Here is a 10,659-nt window from a genome sequence, read left to right as displayed (position 1 = left end):
ACACAAAAGTTCCTGAAAGAATTGGCAAGTGAGCCAACAAATCATCTAAAAGATGATGCTCACTTGCACTAGATTTTGGCTTCCCCAATAGAGTTAAAGAAGGGGAATCAGGAATTGATGTGTTGATCATATCCATATCCAGAGAATTTGTTGGTCAGTTTGGTGTTTGAGGTGCTTCTATAACTAGAGATTTTGGCTGTGACTCCACATTTATTGGAGCCACATCAAATTGAATTTGTAAAGGTGCAGTGACTGTGTCTTTAGCACCAGTTTGCACAGTGTGTACCCTGTGCATCCCTAAAGGTTTTTGATTTCTTCTTTATGGCATAAGTTTGGGGTGAGCTTGTGTCCCTAACCCTCTTGGCCTGTGCTCTTGGTTGAGAACTTTGTTCAATAGCTACATCCTTTTGGGAGGATGCAACTAGAAATGAGCTTTTGTTCTTTTTAAGCACTGCAGTTTGTTGGGAAACTGCAGTGTGGCTAGGCTGGGATTCACTCAACTCTCCAACCTTATTCTTGGGGTTTCTTTTATGTTCACCCCTTCCCTCACCTAACTTACCCTCCTTCACACTCCCCTCTTTGGCTTTAGTGGATTTTTCAACTGGCATCTTTTGGGAGATACCAGAGGGGGCTTTCTTTGATTTGGATTTTGAAATAATTGTAGGTTTGGTAGCTTGGGTAGGCAACTGTTTGGTCATTGACACAGTTGCCACAACCACACTTGAACTCAAAGAAATTTTGGAGGTTGGAATAGTTATAGGGATAGGTGAACTTACCTCACTTACCTGAGGTGCTTGCATTACAGGAAAGTAGAGCATTGGCACATCCTTGTGATGATTGGCCCTGTTCAAATCTGCAATGAGCCTTCTCTCTTGAACCCAACAATCTAATTTGTTGTTAGGGTTCTCAAGCACAATCTCTTCACAAAGATGGTTAGCTAACATCATAAGAAATCTAGCATAATACACATTCTTCCCTCTTTTATTTAACTCTCCTAATTTAAAACATAACTCAAATAAGACAAGGTCACTAAAATTAAAATATTTATCTATAACTAGCATGTAGAGCATGTTAAGCATGGAAATATTCACTGAATCAAAATTACTGATCTTTCCTGAGAAAACCTTTATAACTACATCACACACAAAACTCCATTCTTTCCTAAGACCCATTCTCCTAATCTCACTCAGTTTAGAAGTAAGAAGTGCATAGTTCATGGAATTAAGCATATTGATTATATCAGTGTCAGTGTGTGGTGAGGTCACATTATCATCAGGAATTTTGAAACATGCTTTTATCACATCACTATTGATACATAATTCTTTACCTTTAATAGTCAGTGTGATGGTCTTATCTATAGAGTTTTAGGTAGTAGTGGTCCACATCTCCTCAATAACTTCACAGAAGATTGTGGATGATTCCAGCATGGCATAGTTGAGCTTGCAATTCTTCACAAAGTCCATCATCTTGTGATAGTCACCAGATTGCTGAATACCCTTGTTAACCAGTGCAGTGAAATTGTTCTTCTCATAAATGAACCCAGTTTGAGATATAATATTTACAACAGGTGTCATTGTTAGATAATAAGAGCTTGAAGAGAAAAAGAGTAAGTGCTTTGAGAGATAATGAATTTAGAGCAGTTGAATTGAGAATGATAAAAGAAAAGCGATTGAAATGAAATAAGCTTTTATACTATCTAAAAAATAACTGATAAAAATAATAAAGTAAGATAAAGTAACCAATAGAAATTGCCTAATATATCCGTTTAAGAATAAACTGAAAAAATTTCACCCATTATCCGCCGTGTTATGCTTACAAACCGTAAGTATACTCGATGGATAATGTACAGGGAATTAACGGCTGAGATTAAGACAATTTGACGGATGAGGATAAACTGTTATTCGTCGAGACATAAAATATTCCAGAAAAATAATTGATTTTCATTAGCAAATAATATACCGACGGATGATCAAACTCGATGGATAAAGATCATCCGTCGAGATGTAAATTTTGACTTAGCCAAAATTTCATCCAAGACTGAAAAATCAATTAAATTTCTAGCTGCATTTCAACTTGAAAATTAACTCATATAGATTTAAAAAGTAATTAAGCATACCTAACTCACTTACCAACCTTGAAAAGGTGGATTCATCCAATGGCTTGGTAAAGATATCTGCAAACTGCTTCTCACTTTGAACAAAATGTAGCTCCACAGTACCATTCATTACATGTTCCCTTATGAAGTGGTACTTGATATCTATGTGCTTTGTCCTTGAATGTTGTACTGGATTTTCAGTGATGGCAATTGCACTTGTGTTATCACAGAAAATAGGAAACCTTTCAACTTGCAAACCATAGTCTAGCAATTGATTTTTCATCCATAATATCTGTGCAGAGCAACTACCAGCAGCAATATATTCAGCTTCAGCTGTAGAAGTAGAAAATGAATTTTGCTTTTTACTGAACCAGGACACAAGCTTGTTTCCTAGAAATTGACAGGTTCATGTTGTACTTTTTCTATCAATTCTACAGCCTGCATAATCTCCATCTGAATAACTAGTTAGATCAAAACCAGAATCTCTAGGGTACCAAATGCCAAGTTTTTGTGTTCCCTTCAGATATCTGAAAATTCTCTTAATAGCTATTAAGTGAGATTCTCTAGGATCAGCCTGAAATCTAGCACATAAAAATGTAGCAAACATTATATCTGGCCTACTAGCTGTTAAGTACAGAAGTGAGCCAACCATGCCTCTATAACTTGAAATATCCACAGACTTTTCAGTAGTGTTTAATTCAAGCTTAGTTGCAGTGGCCATGCAAGTTTTTGCAGACGTGCAATCCACTAGATCAAACTTCTTTAAAAGATCAAAAATATATTTAGTTTGACTAATGAATATTGCATCACTAGCTTAACTTGTAAACCAAGAAAGTAAGTTAGTTCTCCCATCATACTCATTTCATACTTACTTTGCATCAGTTCGGCAAACTTTTTGCAAAGTTTCTCATCTGTGGAGCCAAAAATAATATCATCTACATAAATTTGAACAAGTATACTAGAGCCATTAACATTTCTGAAAAATAAAGTTTTATCTACAGTACCTTTTGTGAAGTGATTTTCCAAAAGGAACTTTGATAAAGTGTCATACCAGGCTCTAGGTGCTTGCTTCAGTCCATAAAATGCTTTCAAAAGATAATAGACATGATCTGGAAAATTTGAATCTTCAAAACCAGGAGGTTGACTGACATAGACTTCTTCCTCCAAATCTTCATTCAGAAAAGCACTTTTGACATCCATTTGATAGACTTTGAAATTGGCATGGGCTGCATAGGCTAAGAAGATTCTGATGGCTTCAAGTCTTACAACAGGAGCAAATGTTTCATCAAAATCAATTCCTTCTTGTTGAAAGTAGCCCTTAGTAACCAATCTAGCTTTGTTCCTAACTACTATGCCATTTTCATCCATCTTGGTTCGGAATACCCACTTGGTGTCTATTGGATTCTTTCCTTTAGGCTTGGGTACCAACTTTTATATATTATTCCTTTTAAATTGGTTTATCTCCTCCTGCATAGCTATAATCCAATCAGGATCCAACAAAGCTTCTTCTACCTTCTTTGGCTCTTCCTTGGAAAGAAAGCTACTGTATAGACATTCTTCTTGAGTTGCTCTCCTTGTTTGAACTCTAGAAGAAACATCACCAATAATAAGCTCAAAGGGGTGATATTTTGTCCATTTTCTTTGTTGAGGTAGATTAGCTCTAGATGAAGAAACCTAATTGTTGTCTTGATGTGTGATTGAGTTTTGATTGTTAGAAACTCCCCCTGAGTTTGTGGATCTTTGATTTGAGAAAAAGGGAACTTTCTATAGGTGATTTATCTTGACTTCCTGCTCCTTTTGATAACCCGACGGATGGTGAATTTTGAGTACTGACGGATGAAGCTGGTTGTCTCCCGACGGATAACGCAGATTGCCTTCCGACGGATGAAGCATTATGCAACTCGACAGATGTTGAGTTTTGTGCTTCATTGGTAGTAGATTTATCTGCATTATCCTTAGACAATGTTTCTTGATCACTTTCATCATCACTGTCATCACTAACCATCTCCACATTGTCGAATTTGAGGCTCTCATGGTAATCTCCATCTTTCAGTCCTTCAATCTTTTTATCATCAAACACGACATGTATTGATTCCACAATAATGCTGGTCCTTAGATTGTAGACTCTATATGCTTTACCAACAGCATATCCAAAAAAAAATTCCTTCATCTGCTTTAGCATCAAACTTCCCATTTTGATCAGTTTGATTTCTCAGAATATAGCATTTGCAGCCAAAGACATGAAGAAAATTTAGAGTTGGCTTCTTGTTCTTGAACAATTGATAGGGAGTCATGCATCTTGCTTGATTAACTAGAGAAATATTTTGAGTGTAGCATGCAGTATTTACAGCTTCAGCCCAGAAATAGGTTGGCAGTTTAGATTCTTCAAGCATTGTCCTTGCAGCTTCAATAAATGATTTATTCTTCCTTTCCACTACTTCATTCTGTTGTGGAGTCCTTGCTGCTGAAAACTCATGCAGAATCCCATTTTCCTCACAAAATGCTCTCATGACAGAATTCTTGAACTCAGTTCCATTGTCAATCCTGATTCTTCTAACCTTGAAATCAGGATGATTGTTGACTTGCCTTATGTGATTGATGATGATATCACTAGCCTCATCTTTAGACTTTAGGAAATATATCCAAGAGAACTTTGAGAAATCATCTACAATCACTAGGCAAAATCTTTTCCTTGAGATGGACAACACATTGACTGGTCCAAGCAAATCCATGTGAAGCAGTTACAAAGGCTCTTCAATTGTTGAATCAAGTTTCTTCCTAAATGATGCTTTAATCTTCTTCCCTTTTTGGCAGGCATCACACAGTCCATCCTTAGAAAACTCCACTAGAGGAATGCCTCTAACCAGTTCTTTCCTTACTAGCTCATTCATTGTCTTGAAGTTTAAATGGGATAGCTTCTTGTGCTATAGCCAACTTTCATCCGGACTTGCTTTACTGAGAAGACAAGTAACAGATTCTGCATTAGATGAGTTGAAATCAGCTAAGTACACATTTCCTTTTCTCACACCAGTGAGAACCACTTTGTTGCTTCTTTTATTAGTCACAACACAGGCTTCTGAGTTGAATGTTACTGAGTTGCCTTTATCACAAAGCTGGCCGATACTCAACAAATTGTGTTTGAGACCATCCACTAAGGCAACCTCCTCAATAATGACATTGTCCTTTAAAATCAAGCCATATCCCACAGTATAACCCTTGTTGTCATCTCCAAAAGTAATACTTGGGCCAGCTCTCTCCTTGAACTCTGTGAGCAGGGCAGAATCACCATTCATGTGTCTTGAACATCCACTATCCAAGTACCAAAGATTCTTTCTGTTTCGCTGCACACATCAAAATTAAATCAAGTTGATTTTGGTACCCAAGTTTCCTTGGGTCCTGCCTTGTTAGCTTTCTTTTTCTGTCTCTTAGGCTTTATCTCATTTGACTTATGGATATTAGATTCATCCTTGGTCATTTGAGTTTGGCCTTTGAAACCATTCATTGCAACAGAATTATCATGCATATTATTATTAACAGGGAATGGCATGCTATTAGTAAACATGTTATTCCAGTATGGCATGCTAAATGGCATTTGTGGCATACTAAATGCAGTATAATAAGGATTAGATGCAAATGGCATGTTGGCAAACTGAGCATTCATATTCTGTGCAGACATAGCATAAATAGGCATGGGAGGCATGGCATTCATGTTAGGAAACTGAGGTGGAACAGACATGGGAGTAGGCATGGCAGATTTGCAATTAACAGACAGATGATTTACACTACCACACTTGACACAGATTTTTCTAGGAGCATATTTATCAGGTGTGTAGTTACTGTGTTTGTTAATCCCTACTTTACCATTCCTATTGTTTTTCCTTTTAGTCTCTATTTTTACCTCAATCCTTTCAAGTCTATCACTTAACTGTTTGACAGTCATGTGACCAACATTAGCCTTTTTCCCTTTCATAACCTGACTCGATTCTCCTGAAACAAAGTTCTTGGAAACAGACCCATACTTCTCATTCAGCTTAACAAGTTTGGCTTTACTGATAGGCTTGCTCACAGCCGATGGATGAGGATTTTCATCATTCGACGGATAACACTTTTTGTTATCCGACGGATGATCCTCATCATCCGTCGAGTCTACATCTTTTAGCACTCCATCTACCAAATTAGGTTCTAGTTTCTCTTTATTCTTTTTCCAGACTGCATCACAGAAAGACTCAATTCCTTGAACTTTGGTGATTTGAGCATGGACATCCCTGGATGTTTTCCATGCCTTAATCACCTCTTGTTCATGCTCGAGCTGTTTTTTTAAGATTTCTTCTTTCTTCAAGGACTCAGTTAATTCTTCCTTGGCAATTTTACACTCAATTCTTAACTTTTCAAAATCAATGAACTGAGACTCAAGTACATTATTTCTCTCACTTAAAAATAAATTGTTTTCTTTGATTTTAGCATTTTCTTTAGTAAAAGACTTAAGTGTAAGACGCAAATGATATAACTCTGTAGACATGTCATTTATGGCATCATTATACTAAGCTTTATATAAATGTGTAAGGTTTGTAGTAATTACCTGATTACTTGAAGAACTTGTTTATGTCTCATCAGACTTGGTCATTAGGGCTAGATTGACATAGCTGACATCTTCATCATCATCCAGACCATTTGCTGCCCAGTCATTTTCTTGTGTTATGAAAGCCCTTTCCTTTTGTTTGAGCAGTTCAAAGTATTTTGCTTATAATCCACATGCTCAAACTTTTTCTTACTGAAATCTGACTTCCTACACTCACTGGCAAAATGCCATGCCAAGCCACATTTGAAACATTTCAATTTTGATTTATCCACCATGTTTCTATTTGGCTTGGCTGCTCCAAAGTTCTTTTTGAACTTGAGCTTGGCAAATCTCCTGGAAAGAAATGCTAGGTGTTCATCAATGTCCTCCATGTCATCTTGGCTCAAAGAATCTTCATTTTCTACTGCAAGCCCCTTGCCCTTGTTCTCACAGACCTTGAAGTTGATTCAATAACTTCAATCTTCACTTCCTTCTCTTTTTCCAACTCAACAACTAGTGCAATGGATCCTCCTTTTTCTTTCCTCTCTTCATCCTTTCATCCTGCTCTATTTCAAGCTCAAAGATTTTCAGGATGCCATAAAGTCTCTCCAAGTAAACTCCTTATAATCTTGTGAGTTTCTTAATGAGACTATCATTGGTTTCCATTCCTTTGGAAGAGATCTAAGGAATTTCAGATTGGAGTCTTTTGTCTGATAGACCCTTCCATGCAACTTAAGAGCATTTAGTTGTTTTTGGAACCTACTAAAAATGTCAGTGAGAGACTCGCTTTCTTCATTATGAAAATGCTCATATTGCTGAATTAAGAGCTGCATCTTGTTTTCTCTAACTTGCTCAGTGCCATCACATATGATCTGTATTGTATCCCAAATATCCTTGGCAGTTTTGCAGTTGATAATGTTGTCAAACATGTCTACATCAACTCCATTAAACAGGATATCCATGGCCTTTTTATCCTTCATGACTTGTTGAATGTCAGGATCAGACCATTCATGCCTTGGCTTGGGGACTGATGGCTCATTTCCTGTTGCAGCTCTCATTAGAACATGAGGGCCTCTTTCTATGCAGTCAACATAGGCCTCATCTTGAGAAAGCAAATGAAGATGCATCTTTATCTTCCAATGATGGTAATTATCTTTATCCAGAAAAGGGATCTTGACTCCAACGTCCTTCTTGTTCATCTTGCTGTATTGTTTTGATCTTTAAACTCTTGTAAGTTAAGAGCTTGCTCTGATACCAATTGTTAGTCCCTTAACAATATAACAAGAATTACAGAAGGGGGGTTGAATGAAATTCTTGAAACTTTTTCTTGAAATAAAATTGTTCTAACTCAAATATATATATAAGTGAATTGATTAGCGCATTGCGGAATAAAACTTAAATGAATCAAATCATAAGTAATTAAAAACAAGAGTCTTTAAAAACTTTCTGGTGGATTTGAATGATTCCACCAGAGATATATATTATATATCGAGAGAACCCTGTGTGCAAAATGCTCACAGCTGCTTACAACAATTGAACAACTAAGACTACAGAGAAATGCTAAGAATTCTGCTTACAAATGTTTCTCTGCTATATTGCTTAGCTCTTTTCTTAGTTGCTACTTCTTGGTTTATATATCACCAAGATTACAAAGTAATAAGACAAGATAATAAAACAAAAACTATCCAGTCTATTACAATGCTACTTCATTACTCTATTCCAGCATCTTTGAATATCTTTATAATAGCATGGAAATGGCAATGCTTCTTTGTTCTCGAAAACCCAGTTGAATAGGCTACCACATTCCATTTGCATCCACTCGATGCATGTGACTGTGTTGTCACTATCAACATATATTTGAATTCTTTATTCGTCGGGTTCATGATCATCCGTCGAGTCATTGATCATCCGTCGGGTTGTCTAGTTGATCATCCGTCGACTTCATTGTAGGTTATCCGTCGGGTAGCAATCTGGCGCTTGACTTCATTTCATTTATGCAGAATTACAAGACATCATCTATGTACAATTAATCAACCTATTCTGCATATCTAGTTAAAGTCAACATGACTTGAACACTACTTACAGAATCTATACAATGGTGTATGCAGAAATGTGCTACAGACTTATTGTTACATAAGCTACTCACTCGATGGATAATAAGTCATCATCCGTCGGGACTATAATGAGTCATCCGTCAGGACTATAAATCTTATCCGTCGAGTGCTACTTAATTTCACTAAGTAAAATCTACCAAGGTGTTTTGTTCATGAAATCATCAAGTACACAACATATACACAACAGTTAGTCAAATCTGTGACAGAGGTTATCATGTGGATTTCTTTGAAGAACACTGTGAAGTTGTAAGCAAATCTACAGGCAAAGTTGTTCTGAAAGGATTTAGGCATGGTAACATTTATGAAGCTAAGTTTTCAACAAGTACTGATGGTTCTGCAATCTGTCTGTTAAGTAGAGCATCAATTGAAGAAAGCTGGGATTGGCACAAGAAACTCTCTCATTTAAATTTCAACAACATAAATGAACTAGTCAAGAAAGATCTTGTGAGAAGACTGCCAAAATCAGTATTTGCTCTTGATGGCTTTTGTGATTCATGTCAAAAGGAAAACCAAAGAAAATCTTCATTCAACAGCAAGACTGAATCTTCAATTCTTGAGCCTTATCACCTATTGCAAAGAAGAGATATGCTATGGTCATAGTAGATGAGTTTACCAGATACACATGGGTGTATTTCTTGCACACAAAAATTGAAACTGCATCTATCTTGATTGATCATGTCAAACAACTGGATAAATTGGTTAAAGACTCTGAGGAAATCATAAGATGTGATAATGGCACTGAGTTCAAGAATTTGATTTTGGAAGAGTTCTGCAAAGACCATGGAATAAAGCAGGAATTCTCTGCTCCTGGAACTCCACAGCAAAATGGAGTTGTTGAAAGAAAGAATAGAACGCTTATTGAAGCTGCACGAACTATGCTTGATGAAGCAAAGTTACCAACCTACTTTTGGGCTAAAGTTGTACAGACTTCTTGTTTTACTCAAAATTCAACACTTATCAACAAGCATGGAAAAACACCATATGAGATGGTGAAGAAAAAGAAGCCAAATCTGAAGTATTTTCATGTATTTGGATGCAAGTGTTTTGTTCTTAAGACTCATCCTGAACAACTATCCAAATTTGATCTAAAAGCTAATGAAGGAAATTTTGTTGGATATCCACTTTCCACAAAAGCCTTCAGAGTCTACAATTTAAGAACAAGGGTTGTCATGAAATCTATCAGTGTCTCTTTTGATGATAAGAATATTACTGGACTTGAAGATTTCAATGATCATGATCAGCTGAGATTCAAAAATGATGATTTAAATTTTGATTCTGTAAATCCTGGTAGTCTAAATCCTGACACTCTAAATCCTGATACTGCAAACTCTGATGGATTAAACTCTGATGTTATTGAAGCTGTGGTGACTACGCCTAAGGAAAATGCACCTGTACAGGGGGAACATATTGAAGATCCAACCACATCTCAAGAAGCATCGGAACCTACAACAGGCTCTTCAAGTTCTGATGGGCCAAGTTCTGATAATTCTGGAAACTCATGTTCTGATATTTCTGGAAACTCAAATTCTGAAGGATCCAACTCAGAGAGCATAATTTTAGGGGGAACATCAGAAAATGTTGATGGAGACAGCATGGATCATGGGGGAGCATCCAATTCTAGAGATAACCTTCCATCTGCTAGGAAGTGGACTAAAGCACATACACCTGATTTAATTATTGGAAATCCTGATGCAGGTGTCAGAACTAGAACATTTACATCAAATGAATGTCTTTATCATTCTTTTCTATCTCAGACTGAACCAAAGAAAGTGGAAGAAGCTCTTCAAGATGCAGATTTTGCAGGATGCAAAATTGACAGGAAAAGCACAAGTGAAAGCTGCCAATTTCTTGGAGGCAGATTGGTTTCTTGGTTTAGCAAGAAATAAAATTCA

The sequence above is a fragment of the Apium graveolens genome, chromosome 7 (genome assembly GCF_009905375.1).
Source record: "Apium graveolens cultivar Ventura chromosome 7, ASM990537v1, whole genome shotgun sequence".
NCBI lineage: Eukaryota > Viridiplantae > Streptophyta > Magnoliopsida > Apiales > Apiaceae > Apium > Apium graveolens.
Note: the sequence above shows the minus strand (reverse complement) of the source record.